Consider the following 16,310-nt stretch of genomic DNA (forward strand, 5'->3'; position numbering starts at 1 on the left):
CTTTTTAACTGAAGAGTTTTTAAGCAGTATAGCATAGAGAGGTATGATAGTGTCAAGATTCTTCTTTCTTCTGAAGTATATTAAGTGTAGTCAGGCTTAGGTGTTAGAATTACGAAGACTAGTTGATAATGGTTCCTTTCTCAAGAGCTGATAACTTTGAAGAGGAGGGAGACTCTCATGTAAACAAGAATACCAAGGGTCAAGAAAGGCATCATAGAGACATTGTCATTTCAGCTCCATTTTTAAAGTTAAGTAAGCTTGCATAGACCATTCATCAGGGGAGAAAGATTCAGAGATTTGAAAGTACATGGTGCCATTCAGGGGTATGTACATAGTTCGATCTGACTAGAGCACAGAATTTATTAGAAGAAAGTGACATAAAATAGGATTGTATCATGAATAGTCTTACTTGCCATATTTTGTATGAAACCCTTTTCACCCTTTTTTATTTCTTTGGGTCCTAAATCAAGTTTGAAAAACCACTGCTATTTCTATGACTGGACTCTGGAACATACACTTTGCCAAGAGTTAAAGAAGTTTAAGTAGGTAATATATTCAGGTTCATATTTTAGAAAGATATTGTTGAAGGCAGAAATGTGGAAGATGTATCTGAGAGCCTGAAATTTTAAAGTAGTCAAAACAAGAGAGATATAAGCAGTGAGCATGGGACTGAGAGAATGAATTCATGAGTCATTTAAAGGATCCAATTAATAGTACTTGGCAGCTGACTTCAGGTAGAGGAATAATCTAGGAAAATGCCAAGGCTTCTGTCTTTGAGTGTCTGGATGGCTCTAGGATGCCTTTGGTAGAGATTGGACTTCCTTCAGAATTTTGCCTGGCTTGCAAACTGTGCCACTTAGACGTAAGTCTCTGTGAGAGAGCTGCAACAAGCATCCGAATGAACAGGCAGCTGCTTAGGCTCGCTTTCTCAGTGCTCACTCTTATTGCCTACTGTGTCAAGGGAGGCCCAGGGAGAGAAGCCAGTGGGGACAAGTACTTCATTTATTCTGCTGCCAAAGAGTATGTACAGCTGCCGTTTCCTTCTGATTCACCACTGCCACTTGCCACAGCTGCTGGACTGGACCAAAATAGGTAGACTGAAAAAGATTATGCTGTAACAAAGCCCATTCACAGCACGGGGTGTATCTTAAAATTTGTTTATTCATAATATTTTTCCTACTTTTTACTGAATGTCCTTTATTTAAAAATCTGCCTGTAGATATGTATTTTAGACCTGAATTGCACATTCAATATGTTAAAACCATTAATATTCATGACTTACTTTTGAATTTTAAAGTGTTTGTGTACATATTTTTAAATATTTTACCTATGGTGTTGTGACATGCCAAGAATTGCTTAGTAGTCAAGATAAAAAATTTGTTAAATATCCCCAAAGTCAGTTTTTCTAAACAATGGTGAATTATTATATACTCCCTTACATACTCAGCCAACTATTAACATTTTTTATTCGGTCATTTGGATATTAATCATGTTATTTGTTCATTGGATTTTTGTACTTAATTATTTGCTATCTAGAATTAATACTTTGTACTAATTTTTCTCTACTCCAAACTTCATATTATAAGAATATTCCTTTTCATCAATTTTACAGTAATTATCAAGTCCCCTCCCCCTGTAAAATGTCTTTATTTTTGCTTTGTACAAGTTCCTTTTACTTTCCTATCTAGAAAGGAAGTGTTAGGAAGTTTTTCTTTTTTGCTGTTTTCTTTACCTTGTTCTTGATTTTATAGTTGGTGATCTATCTGAGGAAGGCAAAAGCTCTTTCAAAGATGGCCTTTGCAAAGGTGATGAACTTATCGATGGGCAGACAAAGACTGTGCTGATTGTTATACTCTGATTTGGGAAAATAAAAAAAAAGAACTATCTTAGTTGGTTATTATTATTCTATTTGTTTATATTCTATTATTATTCTATTTGTATATATTTGATATAAATGTATCATTTTTGTAAAATATCCAGTCAGTGGCATAAAGTATTTTATTTTACCAGATTGACATTCCCTGTTACCCTTTACTTTTCTACCTCTGTTTTCATTATTTGTGAAGTCTTACTACCATAAGGACTGGGTGACTAGAGCCAGCCGCTATTATGTTTATGTATGCAATAATCCCTTTCAATCATTTGCTGTATTTCCATCCATATAAGCTTCCTTCATTGTTTAAAATTACAGCTTCTTATTTTTGTAATGAGTAGTGTTGGACCTCTAGTAATCATAATAATGTTACTTTTCTGATGATCACATTGATTTTATTAATTGGCATTCTTTTTACTTAACTGTTTTATTTTCCGTAATTTATTTGAAAGAGAATGTCACGTAGAAAAAAAGAGACAGAATCCTTTTTATTTCATGGGCTCCACTGTATTTTTCATTTGTTAACTGCTTTATAGCTTTATAAAAGACAGATACTTTCAAATTGCCATGACATTGATTCCAGTTGCAGATGGATAATAAGAAGTTACCAAATGCATCAAAGAATGTTCTTTTTTGTATTAATACTTTGCCACCCCCAAACATCAGGAATTTATTACCACTTAACTTTTTTGGAAATGATTTCTCTCATTTTATTAAAGTTCTGTTATCTTTTTTTATGTAGTACTGTCTAAATTTAGACTGACAAATTAGTTATTTTATTCATTCATATTTCTTAAAATGTGTTTCATTTTTAATAAAGCCCCACATTTTTAGAGAATAATATTTAGTTTTTCTTTTTCCTTGTAGAACTATAGCAACCTTAAATTATACCATAGGTGTTCAGTATTGATTCCTTATAAATTGGCTTTCATCCCAGAACTATAATTTCACTTAGTATAGCATTTTATTTCATTTACAAAAAGAAATTACCATTTTAAGAAAATTTAGTTTTTCCCCTTTTCATTATAGACATGGTTGAATAATAATATAATACAAAGAAATATCACAGAGTACATAGATATTTCAGCAATTTGTTTTTTACTTTTCATTCTTTAAGTGTTAGATGCATTTAGTTTATGCTTTAAACTATTACTTTTAAGGGATTAAATATATGTATATATTGCTAATGTTACTTAAAAATTTTATTCTGCATTATAGACAGTAATTCCCAAAGACAGTTAAACATGACAGTGACCATATAGTTGTTTAACTATTTCTCATCCTGTGCTCTATTATTAGTCATCTTTAAAACCATGTGTCAGAGGTCTTGCTTATTTCCAAATAGCAAATAATCTTGTTATGGCATAATTTCATGTTCTGTGTTATAATCTAAATATTTTCAGGTAATTTGATTTAGCAAATGTAACATTAATCTTAAAAACAAAACTTTGAAGATACATAAATCACTCTGTAAATAGTAAGTTGTAGTACAGTATAGAAGTTAGGAAGGGCTTGGGATGTATCTCAGTGGTAGAGCATTTGCCTATCATGTGGGGGCCCTGGGTTTAATTCCCAGCACTGCTCCCTGCCCCCCCAAAAAAGAAACTTTACAAGAAGTTTAGAGAAGTATATTTGGAATTATATTACCTGGGTTCAAATCCTGATATGTCCTTGTTTGATTTATAATCCTGAGCAGGTTGCTTAACCGTTTTGTTTCTTTATTTCCTCCTTTATAAAATGGATGTAATGACAAAACCTATTTGATAGGGTTCTTTGCGTACCGAATGAGATAATATATATGAGGCCCAGATATTTACTGGTAGAATATGGAAGTACAATATGAAAAGTCTAATCCCTTAGAATCTGTTTGTATTATATTGAATTTAAGTATATAGGTACATAGATTTCCTGCCTCTTTTCTCTCCCCTTCCCTCTTCCTCCCCCTCCCTCCCTCCCTTTCCCTGTCTTCTTAATTTAGTCATTTAGGTGTATCAACCTAATGATAAATGGTTGTATATAGTTCAGCCTAGCCTACCTTAAATTTGCTTAAATTCTTCCTTACAATTATGGCATTTTGTTGTTTTAATTTTTGTTTTTTTTGAGTAGACTAATGTTTTGAGGTGAACAAAATAGTGGGTTATAAGTTTGGTCCCAATAATTTTATCTACACACTTAACCAAACCAAGGGAAAGAATTTAAGGCATAATGTGGATTTAAAACACATTATTTATTTAATGACAATTTTAGTTGCTTTCTCTTGTTTATCTCCCTGTTCTAGTTCTGGTAATTGGATTCCTGAGAAGTTCTGCCAGTATATTTTCTTGAAGATTTAAGGGTTACAAGGAAAGATATCACCTCTCTGTACCTATAATCATGTCACTGCTCATTTTACCACTTCTTCACCTGTCCGTTTTTCTTTTTTCTCTTTCTGAAACATAAAGAAATTCCTTCTGCTTTGCCTCATGGAGAGTAATTTCTTCCACATTTACGGGCTTTTGGGAAAGGCATTGTCTCCAGTTATCAAAGGTTTTCTTCCAATCTAATGTGGAGTACAAATAAAGATCCTTTTTGATTTATCATTGGGTTACATCCTAATAAACCCACCATAAGTTGGGTTAATATTGTATTTGGAAAATGTATTTAATATATTAAGCCTACCAAATATGATAGCATAACCTAGTCTTAAATTTGCTTAGAACTTAGATTTGCCTACAGTTGGACAAAACCATCCGATACAAAGCCTGTATTATAATAAAGTCTTGAATATCTTATGTAACTTATAAAGTACCTGTATCTTGAAAATGCTAGCAACACAGTGTTACTTCACAACACACTGTGAAGTATTATATACCCTTCTGATGATGTGGCTGACTGGAAACTGCTGCTTGCTGCCACAGCCAGCATCAAAGGACAGTATTATACCTCTTATCAATAGCCTTTGGAAAGATAAGTTTCAAAATTTGAAGTACACTTTTCATTGAGTGTGTATTACTATCACAGCATTATAAAGTTGAGAAATTTTGAACTGAAACATTGTAAGTCAGAGACCATCTATATAGAAGTTCCTTCTCCTAATAGGAATTCTGGTGAAATGAATTTTATGTACCTTAATCTATTCATGTTTATGCTTATTTATTTTTCCATATTGGATTTAAATGGTTAGAAAATTAAGACATAAATGAAGGAGAAGCAGAGGAGTTGGCATACTTAGGTTCTAAAACTCATTCCACCACATATTGGCTGTATAGCATGTCATAAATAGGTTAATCTCTCTAGGAGAGGTTTTAAATGAATTTAGAATATTTTAAATGAACTTCAGAAGTTATCTATATAATTGTGCTGTCCTTTTAAAATTATTGTTAATTATGACAATTATATGTAGTAAAAAATAAAATTGTCCTAAAGAGAGAAATTGTGTTGTATAGAGAATGGTCACTCTCTAGGAAATTGTCTATCTTCCTCCCCTTCCTTTCCTTCCTTTACACTCCCTTCTTTTCTCCTCTCCTCTTTCCCCTTTATTCTCTTTCCTCATAGTGTTATAATCGATATTGAAATACTTTAAAGAACAAGAATGTACTTAGATATGGCATTGATAAAAGTTGGCATTCTGACTCACGTGGATATTTACTTATTTTCCATTAGTTGAAAGAGTGGAAATGATTTTAACTTCCAGATGTGTTGCTATTATTCCTTTAATAAGAGGTAGTGTCTCCTCTTATTTTACTGTATTTTAAATTCATTTAACAATATTATGAGGGCATCATGAGCACATAATATATTTGACTTTGTGGAAAATTAAAGACTATATTAGACTTGGCTTCTGTTCTCAGACTCTTATAGACCATTCATATAAATAAGTGACTATATATAAGGTAAAGTAGAATGTGAATAGAACTCTAGGTATGTTTGTCAGCTTTGGTCATTATGACAAATAGCTGAGAAAAACAACATAAAGGAGGAAAGATTTATTTTAGTTCATGATTTCAGTCTATGGTCAGCTGTCTCCATTGCTTTGGGAGTGAGGTAAGATAGAACTTTATGACAGAAAGGCACAGCAGAAGAGAGCTGCTCAACTCGTGGCTGACAGGAAGCAGAGACAGAGAGAGAGAGCAAGGGATCAGGGGCAAGATACAGTCCCCCAGGGCATACCCCCAAGGATTCACTCCCTTCCATGAGGTCCCATCTTCTACACTTTATATCACTTCCCAATAATCCATCAGTGGATTAATCAGCTGTTGAGGTCAGAGCCCTCATGATCCTGAAGCCCTCACCTCTGAACACTACTGCATTGGTGACTAAGCCTTTAATATATGAGTCTTTGGGGGATATTCGAGATCAAATCATAACAACAGGTAAGGAGTTATAGCGCACTATTGGGGTTCATTGGTGTCAAGGGAAAAGGAGAACTAATATTGAGGATATACAGTCCAAACTGTTTAACATGGGATATTAAGTTTCTACTCTTTGCCGGAATCTGTGGTAAGCATTTACGTTACATTAGTTCATTTAACTGTGACCCTAGGGGTATGATTTTACAGACAAGAGACAGAACAAAAAGAGGCTCAAGAACTTTCTAAAATCATGGCGGTTTGAAAATGGATTTAAATACAGAACTAACTCCAAAATATATATTCTTTCCATTTTGAAGGTAAGGTCCAAGAAAACTTAGTTTTTTTCCCCCCAGAAATTTCAGCTAAGCATAGATAGGATTTTCACATGCAAAAAATGAAGAATGACCTTGTTATAGGGCATGAGCCATTTAGGATTTAGGGGAAAACATTAAGGGATAAGAGGGCCAATAATGAGTATTGAAGTTTGAGTGTAGTTTCTTATATAAACAGAAATAATGGAAGATAGAGTTGAAAGGGAAGATTAGAATTAGATTGTACTTTCTTCAGTAGTCATTGGGATCCTTACAATCTTATGAATGCCATTCAGTTTTTATTATCCCTGTTTTATAATTTAGATATAAAGTTTTCTTGTGTTTATTACATGTTGCTTAGTAAAAGATCTAGAGAGTATAGTGAATCAAACAATGAAGCACAGAATTTTGCCCAAAGAAGGAATTTGAAACTTGAGTGATCATCTTTTTCAACATTCTCTTTAGATATAAAAAAATTGGCAACCCAAAGAATTGTGTTTTTTAAAGCTCTCATAGTGTAATAAATCAGTGTTTCCAGAGGCAGTAACAAAAATATGAAGCATACTATTAAATTCTTTGATTAAGGTAAGAATTTTAGACACAAGCAAGAAAGGTCAAGAAAATAGTAATTCAAGAAAAAAAACTTAATCAGATTAAAGGAGGCATGCTGTAATCTGCTTTATTTGCTAATCTACTAAGTTCATATTCATATAGTTTGATAAGAGATTTCAAGCATTAATTATCTTAATGAAAGAATCTAGAAAGGAGATTGAAATTTATTTGATTTTACTCTACTGTAATTGCTACCCGCTTGATAATTCATAAGTCCCTTTGTGTATGTTATAGCATGGAAGAGGGGAAGCAAAGCAAAAACAAGACCTAGTAAACAAACACCCTAAAGTTATTTTTTATGTAGTTTACAACTCTGTTCAGTTTGATTATATTTTTACTTAATTTTTTAGTTGAACATATGTACTAGGTGATCAAGAATAGATAGCAGAACTGAAGTGATTTTTAAAAATTCATTCTAATTAGTTATACATGACAGCAGAACGCATTTTGATACATTGTGCACAAATGGAGCACATCTTCTTGTTCCTCTGGCTATACATGGTACAGAGTCACACGGGTGGTGTAATCATACATGTGTATAGGGTAATAATGTTCATTCCACCATCACACCCCCTTCCCTCCCCTCATCCCCCTTGACCCAATCCAAAGTCCCCCCCCCATTATGGATCAGTATCCACTTAGCAGAGAAAACATTCGGCCTTTGATTTTTTGGGGTTTTGCTTATTTCACTTAGCATCAACATTCTCCAACTCCATCCATTTACCTGCAAATGCCATAATTTCATTCTTTAAGGCTGAGAAATATTCCATTGTGTATATATACCACATTTTCTTTATCCATTCATCTGTCGAAGGGCATTTAGATTGTTTTCATCTTCAAATCTGAAGCTTAACACCAAGTGAGGTGACGACTCCTGTAATCCCAGCAGCTCAAGAGGCTGAGGTAGGAGGATCAAGAGTTCAAAGCCAGCCTCAGCAAAAGTGAGGTGCTAAGCAACTCAGTGGGACCCTGTCTAAATAAAATCCAAAATAGGGCTGGGGATGTGGCTCAGTGGTCAAGTGCCCCTGAGTTCAATGCCTGGCAACCCCCCCAACAACAACAACAAAAAAAAAAACATAAAACTGAAGCTTAGTTTTTTTTTTTTTAAGCTTAGTTTTGAAGGACATAAAAATTCTTGGTTGGCATCTGTTTTCTTTCAGAGCTTGATATATATTATTCCAGGACCTCCTGGTGTTAAGGGTCTGGGTTGAGAAATCAGCTGAGATCTGTATTTTCCCCCCTGTACATAATTTGATATTTTTCTCTCACAGTCTTTAAAATTCTATCCTTAATCTGAATGTTAATCCTTGGTGTGGGTCTGCTGTAATTTTGTACATTTAGGGTTCTCTTGTAGTTGATTTTCTGTTTCATTCTTTTTTTTTTCAGTTGTAGTTGAACACAATACCTTTATTTTATTAATTTATTTTTATGTGGTGCAGAGAATCAAACCCCTTGCCTAACACGTGGTAGCCAAGCACTCTGCCAATGAGCCACAACCCCAGCCCTCATTCTTTAGTGGGAAACTTTTTGATATATGTCATTGAAAAGATTGTCCTTTTCTTTGGGTTGTATCTCCATGCTTTTGTTTATTCTGATAAATCTTAAATTTGGTCTTGTTATGTTATTCCATAATTCTTAGAAGTTCTGTTCATGGTTTCCTACCATCTTCTCTGCACAGTCATTTTTTTTTTCAAGACTATATATTTTTCTTCATTCCCTGAGATTCTGTCTTCCAAGTGGTCAAGTCTGTTGGTGATACTTTCCATTGAATTTTTAATTTGGTTTTGTGTTTCCTTCATTTCGAGGATTTCTTCTTGATTCCTTTTTTTTATAATCTCTGCCTCTTTATTGAAGTGATCTTTCACTTCTTCTATTTTTTTTCTGTGATACCATCCTTTATTTCTAAGATCAGTTTAACAATGTACCTTCTAAACTCCTTCTATGATATTTCTTCTACTGTGTTGTCTATGGATTCTTTGTTGGAGCATCTTGGTTTGTTTGAGGCACTTTTTCCCTTGTTTTTTCGTGTTGTTTGTGTGTGTCTTCCCACCTAGCAGTATGGATCTAAGGCAGTACAGTTTCATACTGTAGTCTTAAAGTGTCCCTGAGGCGTCTAGTACCTCACCTTTAAGGGGAGACCAATATTAACAGCACCCAATACAAACAATATACAGCCTTAAACTAAATAGCTCCTATTAAGACATCTACAGTTATGTCACAGTAAACATAAAGAGTGCTTTCAAGATTATCTACAATATAAACAGTAAGTTTGCTAAGAGGCCTTACCGTTTCAAATGATAGACAAAGAGCAAACAGAAGTAATGAAGGACGTGATGTTTATGAAGGAGTAGTGAAGATACAGGTAAAAATTTATAGTAAGAGTGAAGGAGGAATTAATAGAGGTTGGCTCTTAGCATTGGAGAAGTAAGAAAGAAAATCCAGGGAGACAGAGAAGTGAGAGATAAAATATATACAGATTTTTTAAAAAAGTTAAATATAAGAATACACAAGAGAACTCTAATATCCTATTCAGACATCCCATACCTCAATAAATTTTTGCATGAAAAATATTTGGTTTCAAAGATGGTAGACATGTTGGGGGCAGGCAGATGTCTAAATGGAAATTTGTACAAATATTTCTGTTGACTTTCAAAAGTTTCTCAATTTCCCTTCTCTGCCACTATGTAGGGTTGTATGAAATTCTATAGTAGCTTCAGTCCGGTGGGTGCTGAAGCAGTTGACTGGGCGAGCTGATAGCAAAATGCCTTCACATCCTCTTCTAGTCTTCCCACTGATTTTAACCAGCCCCTTCAGTCCCTAAGCACATCAGAATTCACTGAGCTGGAGGGAGCCCGATTCTCTGCAGTTTCTCCAACCTGTGCTACCCCCAGGGAAATTCCCTCAGTGTCTGGCTATCCACAGTCTTGCCAGGCCCAGACTGGCCCACACAAACCCAGCTGCAATCTGACAAATCTGGGCTGCAGATTCCCTAAGCTCTGCCTTGCTGCAGTCCCAAGATCTCAGTGCCAGTCCAACTTGCAGAGAGATCACCAGAGGTGCAGTCACACAAAGGAGTAACCCTGTAAAGAGGCAGCAAGATGGTGACCACTAGCACACCCAGCAGGAAGGCCTCAGGTGCAACCAGACCTGCAAGTACCCTGACAATAGATCTCTAGAATGAGACTACCAGACATGGCAGTGGTGGAGTGGTAAACCTTGCAGGCCCCTTGGCCCTGGACCAAACAAGGTAGGAGAAGAAATAAGAAAGTAGTATATTCTATATACATAGATTGACCCTCACAGATATTGCTATTTTCAGACTGTAGTATGTAAGATGCAGTATTAGATTTGGAAGTCAGTGTAGGAGAAAAGTCTACCATCAAACTTTCTTAGAATTCATCTGAATTCAGTGACCAGATAGACATATTATGAGATATTAAAAGTACAGGCTTTTAAAATTAAATTCTTCCTTACTTTTTCTCATTTATCTCTAAAATATTATTAAACTTAAAAAAGTTTCAAAATTAATAATAGTTTGGAGAAGATGTATTTTAAAAGTTTTTTTTTAGAATGAGTTTTAGACTTTAGTAATTTATTATTTCTGTTGAGAAATTTGAAATTATATTGTTAAGAGCATGACATAATCTTCTGCCACCTAGTGTTAATATTTAAATTATTTCTTAATGCTTCCAGGGAATGCCTTTGTTTTAAAAGTATCCCAATTACTTGAATAGTATGTAGTTTTAGTTCTCATATTTTTAAAATAGTATTTAATGATTATTTTCTATGTGTTTATAGAACAGTGATGAATTTAACAAGTCAAAAGTTCATTCAGTTGTGTAACTGCTTTGTTCCTTATCTGAAAATATTTCTCTGGCTTGTCCATTTTCCCCTTTATTTTTAGTCCGTTTGATTTATGAAATTGTATTAATGAATGCTCAATACTACTAAGATGTTTTCAGCAAAGTAGTTTAAAATGTAAAGTTGTATTTTGTAACTAGAATGATGAAATAAAACTTTGTTCTCCTTAAAGATTTGCATTGTTAGAAAATTGATTCTGCTAAGGGATAATATTACCCATATTATTTAATTGTTTCTTTGATTAACTTAGAATAGGCATAATACTGTCAAAGTCAGTAAATGAAATGTGCCCTTGTATTCAAAGGCAGGAGGTGTTGGTTCAAATCTTCTTTTCCACACACCGGTAAAAATTTTTTAATCTGATGAAAATACTTTAAGGGGCACAGACTCAGTTGAAATGGCCTTTGTGCTTGAAATGATTATCAAGTTGTTTTTCATAAAGAAGTCAGCCAGAAAATCACATCTCTCTTCGTTCCTCAATTGTTTCCTATTCCTATTCTTATTCCAGTAGTCCTACAATAGAAAAACTTGTTATTGTGGACTTTTCTCATCTTATCTTTAAGCAGTGCCCAGCAGCCAAATGCTAACTTGGTGAAGATCTGTAAGCTTTATGTCTAAGGCCAAAATCTCATGTTGACCTCACCAATTGCAGAGTCATAGGAAACAGGGCCTAGTGTTATTCCTCACCCTTTTTTTTATTCTTTTTTAAAGAAAAGCTTGGACTCTTTTAGTTTTTACTTAAAATAGTTCTATTTAAGTAGTAGTCCTACAGTTCTACTATAGTACTGATATTTGTTTTTCTATTGGCATTGGCTAAGACAATCAGGAACAACTATCAAAATAATAAAATTTTCTTTGCTTGGTTTGATATGCTTAAGAGTTTCTGTTTTTTTTTTTTTGGTTAATGATTTGTATTAAATCAAATTTTAAGAATCGTTTTTAATAATAAAAAATTGATAAAATTGTAATTAAAAATTGACCATTTTATATCCATTACAATTTATTTTGGAGATTAAAATTTACTTTTTTACCATATTTGTTAAATTAAGTACAAAAGTTTCTCAAATTCACATTCAAAGAGCTTTTGCAGCAAAGTTTTCTATCCACATTATTATAAAACATTAAGTACATCCTATGTTTCAGTCTTCTTAGATGTAAAGAAAAGAATAAGCCAAATAATTTTGACCTGTTTATTCTTCTCCTCACATTAATGTTGGAAAGTTTTTATCAAGTCATTAAGGGAACAGAGAAGACCCCAGTTCTTTTTATAAAGTCAGTGGTTAAGGCATCAGGGGAGGAGGGTCTCTGTAGACAGCAACTATGGTAACAGCAAAGCATCTTTATGGATGGTTATAGAAGTTTTGCTTCTTTATTAGCAATCCTTCTACACATATAGAGATAAGGAACATGGCTAAATATTGATGTTTTTTTCCCCAGAAGATAATCTCAACTGAAACTTCATGATATTCATTCTTTATTTCTAACTTCATTATATATTTATATATATCAGATCATTATTCAACTTTATGATTAAGTACTTCCCTGTGATTGCTGTTTTGAACTCTGAGTGGTCATTAATTTCTAGTACCAAATATTGTAGTTGTCACTTGTTCCTGAAATTTGTAGTCCTGATTATCAGTATTTAATATTCATCTTTTCATTTTAACTCACTTATATTACAGTAATAATAATAAAGTTTTTCAAAATCTTAATACCAGACCCATAATGTGGTTATAAATGAGATGCAGGAATGGGTTTTTGGTAGTGATTTTTAACCATAATCACTATTTAAATGGTATCATTTGAATATGTTGTGATTAAAGTCTTGGTCCCCCAGGTTGGCACTGTTGAGAGGTAGTATAGAACCTTTGGGAAATTAGGCCTAGTGGTAGGTCCTTAGGTTATTGGAGGCATACCATTGAAAGAAGGTTCTCATGGTACTCCTTGGTAGTTCTCCCAAAAGGGTTATTATAAAAGTCTGAGTTTGGCCCCATCTGGTTCTTTCTGCTTCCTGGTTGAGGTGTCACCTTTCCCCAAAGATGTGCTCCTGCATTGCCAACCACCACTTATTATGAAGTCCTTACCAGAAATGAGCTGATATAGATACCATGATCTTGTACCTCAAAAACTCTGAAGTAAATAAACCTTTTTTCTTTATACAGTTAGCTGCCTTGGGCCTGTCATTATAGTTAACAAAAGTGGCTAATATAGCAAATTAGATAAGAAACCTCTGATTTTTTTTAAAAAATTCATATAATCCAGGGATTATGTTTATGACTTCTTTAATTTCTACTATTCGAAATAACAAGTTTTACACTTTATCATAGACAGTGGGTTCCGCTTAAATATACTCTTTCTCTACCGTGTATTCTGAATTTTAATCTTTTTAGAATAAAAATGAATATTACAAAGCCTTGGAGCAAAACTTTGAAATTGAGAAATGCTTTCTTCAAATGTACTGTTCAAGAACTATCTGCAAAAAAAGGCCAAGATGATTTTTTTTAAACTAATAATGTTTTAAGACTTGAACATAAGAACTAATTATTCATTTCATAAAAAAATAAAAAGCAGGGACATAGCTTTTTCTTTTCGACAGTAAATGGCAAGTAAGTAGCATGTATTTTAAATTGGAATTATAGTTCAATAGGATACATAGCAAAAGCAAAAACAGAAGACACATCAGAACTTTTTTTTTAAGTACTATTTGTTATCTGAAAACCACAGGGTAACTTAAGAACATTCTGTTTGGACACATACAGGATTCCTTTTTTCTGTCCCTTTTGAAGGTAGCCACATGTATTACTTTAGCCACTGAAATTTGAGATTTTTGGAGCCAAAATTATTGTGGAGTAAGATTCTCTGCGTTCTCATTTCCTTTTCAATGATGATGATCGAAGTAGTCAGTAGAATCTCTATCAGCTTGGGTCTCTGAATGACTATAATGAATATTGCTTCCATCCTGACTTATATCAGTCCTATCATGAGGATGGGCAAGAAATAAATTCTGTTAGGTAAGCCACTGAAATTTTGAAATTATTCATTACTGCAAAACCAAGCCTATTCTAATTGACAAAGTGTAGTTACCTGTAGAGTTAAGTCTTAATTCACCATATTCATAGGTACATTTTTAACCCATTGATAGTCTCTTTCAGTTATTTTGTTTTTTAACTTTTACATAAATGTTTGTTAATTGAATTAAAAAATATATGTGCTTTAAAATCAACAAGTGTGGTTCTTTTGATACATGTTGAATAAATTATTCACCTCTCAAACTTAACCCCCATAGATCTTTGAGTCAAATTTCTTAATTTCTTAAATTGTAAATTAATTGAGCAAATGTGCTTTCATTAATGTTATCATAGTCATAAAATTTGAAGCACTTCATAATCTTAAAGTGTCATTTCATTAGTTCTTAACTCCAAATCTGGAAAAGAAACAGATTGTCATCCATTTTACAGGTGTGGAAACTGCAGCAAAGGTCATATGGTTTAGAGGCAAAAGGGTTAATATGTCATCTTCAGGCTAATGTTTCAACTGTTTTTGTTTTTCCTATCCTATCTTTAAGGTCAATTATACTTTTAGGAAGTAGGGGGTGGGGAGAGATGGAAGTTTTCACTTACTTTATCTTTTTATTTCTAAGCATTTCTACCAGAGATATAAAATTATATAGCTATAGATGATAAGAAGTATAAAATTATACAAAGCAAATAAATTCATTACATTTGCCTTTCATGTTACTGAGTGCTAGGGCATCCATTTCTAATTTAAGATATATATATATATTTTGAATATACTTTTTAAATTTTCAAATTATGTCAGAGGGTAGGGGAAACATTTTAAATAAGGCTAAGGCTATGTGGAACTATGTCTTCTTAGTGAAAATTCCAGGGTTAGTTATAAACTAAGCATGATTTAGTCATGGACTAAATGTGGTTGCAGTGTTATAGAATTCTAAAATGTTACCCATACAAGTTGTACACATAGAATGAATTCTTATGTTTTCCATACAGAATTTGCAGTGTCTTGCTATTGGAGGAGCTATGCAAGTGTATTAAAATGCTTCCTTACAGTTGTTGCTGGCATTTCCGTGATTAACTCATTATTTAATACATCTGGTGATTTGGATGTAGTAATTTGAGTAAAGCAGAATGTATTAACTTTTGAAGGAGGCAGAATGTTTCCTGTTTTATAGTGTTAAGAAAGTATATAGTTAATTGGCTCTTATCCTGAAGAAAATGACGAATGATCAGCCAGGTGCCCTAAGGCAGTAATTTCTGGATAAAGAAATGATTTACTTTGACATATTTTTTTTTTTTAGAAATGATTTTAGAAATCTTAAGAATTAATTTTACATTACTAATTGAATTGTGTGAGAAGTCTGCTGACTGTAGATTTTGAAAATCTCCTGCTTCTGATGCAGACATTTTAAAAAGCATTGAGGATTATTTTCTTATTGCGTATTACAGAAAAATTTTAATATTTTATATTTATAAGCTTTAACATGCTTTTAAAGTGTTACTTAGAAAAAAGATTAAATGTAAGTGTTACTTAGAAAAAAGATTAAATGTAATAAATCATCTTTTAATTATGCTTGACCTCACTTGAAATAGATTAGTAAAAGGGTTCCTTTGTATCAGAAAGGTATGCTTTAAATGTTCATCTGTAAAATTAATAGAAAAGTAGAGTATATTAGAAAGCATGTATATTTCCTAGGTATCTTATTTATTTGCAAGTATAATAAATCATTTATGTAAAAAACATTCATATTTACTTTTTGTTAGAATATATATCTCTATTTCATATTTTTATCAAAATATATTGTCATGTATTTAACAAATATGCCACTCTGGGATTGTTTTCATTGTATCCAGTCTTAAAACTATTTATTTTTATGACCTCTTTTTCTCTTGTTTTACTCATTTGTTTCATAGTTGTAGCAAGCCTTAAAAATTTTGAGTTAGAATAGAAATAGAAAATAGGTGACATAAGGATTTTTAAACCAAAAGCTTATTTTACAGATACCTTAAAATATGACAAATACTGAAATAGAACTTTGTAAAAAGTGGAAGAAAATTCAGAAATAGCATATTATGTTTGTCTTGTTGGGAGAATGAGAATCAGATTAAGGAAGCATACATATACATATACACATACACACACAGGCACGCACGCACACACACACACACACACACACACATACACACACTGAAAAGTGTGTAAAGGGTAACTAGATGTTTGCCGAATGGTTAACAGGAGAAAGATACTGTAGTAGAGAGAATCGTACCCAAAGACTCAGAAGCCTAACCTAATAGATTGTGTTTT

At 33.0% G+C, this 16,310-nt stretch overlaps 1 protein-coding gene and 1 non-coding gene across 2 annotated transcripts in view; both read left to right on the forward strand.

Annotated features, from left to right (window-relative positions):
- Mnat1 (MNAT1 component of CDK activating kinase) overlaps window positions 1-16,310 on the forward strand; it is a 234,022-nt gene that overhangs the window by 185,255 nt on the left and 32,457 nt on the right. The window lies entirely within an intron of this gene.
- LOC124978504 (small nucleolar RNA SNORD43) lies at window positions 1,801-1,862 on the forward strand. Its single transcript, XR_007107484.1, has one exon. It is a non-coding gene; the product is annotated as a small nucleolar RNA SNORD43 (small nucleolar RNA).

The sequence above is a fragment of the Sciurus carolinensis genome, chromosome 2, assembly GCF_902686445.1.
Source record: "Sciurus carolinensis chromosome 2, mSciCar1.2, whole genome shotgun sequence".
Taxonomy (NCBI): domain Eukaryota; kingdom Metazoa; phylum Chordata; class Mammalia; order Rodentia; family Sciuridae; genus Sciurus; species Sciurus carolinensis.